Source organism: Vicia villosa, linkage group LG3 (genome assembly GCF_029867415.1).
Source record: "Vicia villosa cultivar HV-30 ecotype Madison, WI linkage group LG3, Vvil1.0, whole genome shotgun sequence".
NCBI lineage: Eukaryota > Viridiplantae > Streptophyta > Magnoliopsida > Fabales > Fabaceae > Vicia > Vicia villosa.
This window is the reverse complement of record NC_081182.1, coordinates 37880586-37883528: the sequence shown is the minus strand read 5'-3', so window position 1 is coordinate 37883528 and position 2943 is coordinate 37880586. Positions and strand designations below refer to the sequence as shown.

Here is a 2943-nt window from a genome sequence, read left to right as displayed (position 1 = left end):
ACTACACATCAATTTTCTTTTAGTGATAATTTATTTTTTTTGGGTTTAATAATAAATGTATCTAATTAAGAAATAAAATGAAGAAATTTCACTATTTGAATGAAAATATATTGAGACTAATAGAAATAAAATGAGACGCACATGTGATTATAATTAAAGGGTCTAGATAAACACCATAACACAATCAAAGAAACAGAAACAACAAAGTCTAGAGATAATATAAATAAAATAAGGTTGTATGTTCAATCAACACTGTAGCGGGTCACGCATATTTTGTCACGCATATTTTTTTTTAATAAGTAACGGCATTAATAAAATCGAGAAACCAAATACACAGACAATCACCTCTTTATACAAGATAGAGGGAAAGTATTCCACCGTTAACTACGCATATGCAGATGAAACGAGATAAGCAGCAATAACCATCTATACGACCTCTAGAAATACAAGACAATTTGCATTCTTCATCGATGCATGGATTTCCTAATATTTGTGCCATCATCTCTGCAATCATCCATCAGTCAGACATTTTGAATAATACTCAAAAAAATAATATGTAGAAACTTTTTATTATTTAAAAAAAACACACTTTTGTACGTTCAAAAATGTTTGTCTTTCAAAACTACTGATAAAATAAAAATAACACTGGATTTGAAAAGGAGGAGTAAGACTTACCATAAGGAAGGAGAATAAGCAAAATAAAAAACAATGTAATGTGTGTCTTATTCATGATTACTACAAATTTAGTACAACAATCAGTTATCTATTTATAAAGGAGGAGTGTAAATACTTAACTCCATATTTTATTTAAAAATCCTGGCTTTTAACTTCGTTTCATAGTTGATGTTCCTTCGGTTATGAAATTAGTTACAAGTAATTTATTAGAACTCACCAAACACCTAAAATATATGCACCTCTTCTACACCACCTTAAATATATTCCATGAATATAAGATTTTATTAGACGTACGCATACTTTAAAAAAATTGAAAACATAAAATATATGCACCCCTTCTAGACCATCTTACAAAAGCTCCATGAATATAAGAATTAATTTGTTGTATACATGCTTAAAAAAATCGTTTAAAAATATAAGAGTTATAGGATAATTAAATAAATTTGATTTTATAATAAATTAAAGGGTAAATATGTTTTCAGTCCTTACGAAATTATCAATTTTGAGTTTTAGTAAAAATCATGTTTTAGTCCCTAGAAAATTAGTTATACACATAGTTTTAATCCATATAGAAAGACTAAAACGTATTTAACTCTAAATTAAATATTTGACTTATATGCAATTTTAATCAGCCTAATTTAAATGTATTTTTGGTCCCTTTGTTTTAAGCATTTTAAATAATTGATCCCCTATTACAAAATCAACGATTTTGGTCCTTATTTTTTATGGATTTTGGAATTTTGTGGTCCCCTCCAATTTTGCTTATGTGGCAATGATGACTAAGATTTAAAAATAATTTTTAATTTTATGAAATCAATGACTAGGATAATTTATTTTTTTTAATTATTTCACTTACCGAATTAATAATAGTTTACCAAAAATTTTCGGTGAATTTGAGTAATTTTCGATATAAATTCAAGGAAATTTCCGGAATTTCTTACCAGAAATTTCAAAAATTTTGGTGATTTTTTTAAACATTTGTACCGAAAATTTTAAAATTTTTGGTAGATCAATTTTTTAAAAGAAACTAAAAATTTCATAATTTTAAGTATTTTAGTTTTTTACTAATATCTTTTTTTGCCTTTTTTATTTGTTTCACAAAGGGCCATGGATAAAGACGGTACTGTTGCGAGCAGGTTGACTGATAGAGCGGAAGCTCAACCCTGGAGCAATGAGACAGAGGCTTTTCAGCTAAGGGTTTAAAGCCATCCTTCAACCAATTCTCACTAGAAACGGTTAGCTGAAGAAATGCAGTTCCGCGCATCCGGCAAGTTTTAGCATTCTTATGATGTTCTTAGAGTTAGTTTTCTGTAATGAGTTTTTCTCAGGCCACTTGATAAAGACTGCAAGTTCCTGGAAGCTTTAAATATGTATGAATGTTTCTCATTTTTACTAAATTGTTACAATTTAGATTGTGTCAATTTATTCTTAATTCATGTGTTTTATTAAGTTATAAGTTTAACCGCAAGAACAAATTCTATAGTCATGTATATAAATTATTTTTAAGCTTAAATGATACTTTACTAACATTCATCTAATTTTTTGCACAGCTTGTACCATAAAAAAATATCAAACTGAACAACCACCAACTATTTATTTGATAGTGAGTTTTGGAAAAAGGTTATAACACTCGCAATATGTTGATGTTGCAGGTTAAGAATGTACCTGTTCCAAGTGATGAAATTCAAAAACCAGTAGGCAACCAACAAAGTCTCAAACAACAGGACTCTATGTGTGCCACTCAAGCATTTTATTTTTGAAAATTGTTTATCATGTTCCTGCTATCAAATTTTTTTTGTTTTTCTTTTCTTCATTGATTGGAGCGTCATATCTTCACAGTCCACATTGAGTAGGCAAAATTTTTTGGGAAAATTTGTTGGGATTGGTTTTAATTCCTTTTCTTGTTAATTTCTTACAAGGAGAGATGATTGTAGAGTTCTGCTTCTATTCTTGATGATAAAACTTTAGGTATTCATTTTGAACCGGGTGGCTTTTAATGCTTTAGTTTTTGCATTTATTAATTTTTTTTTTAATAATCAAGATATTATAAATAAAAAGATCCAAAAGTTCTTACAAGCTTACAATAGGCGAACAAACCCGAAACCGGGAAAATTAAGCACCAAATACACCTAAGAAAGATACAACATAGGATCTTTGTTGAACTCATATAAATTGTATTTGGTCCGATTAATATTCCCGATGAAAGACCAACGCCGCAATAGAATCTTAATGTTCCAAACCATGTCAAGGATATTCCAATCCTCTCTT

At 28.7% G+C, this 2943-nt stretch overlaps 1 long non-coding RNA gene across 1 annotated transcript; it reads right to left on the bottom strand.

The window, feature by feature from the left end:
* Window positions 1-241: 241 nt before the first annotated feature.
* LOC131655437 (uncharacterized) lies at window positions 242-731 on the bottom strand. The gene is made up of 2 exons (XR_009299760.1): window positions 676-731; window positions 242-504 (listed from the first exon to the last, which is right to left on the bottom strand). It is a non-coding gene; the product is annotated as an uncharacterized LOC131655437 (long non-coding RNA).
* Window positions 732-2943: the final 2212 nt, after the last annotated feature.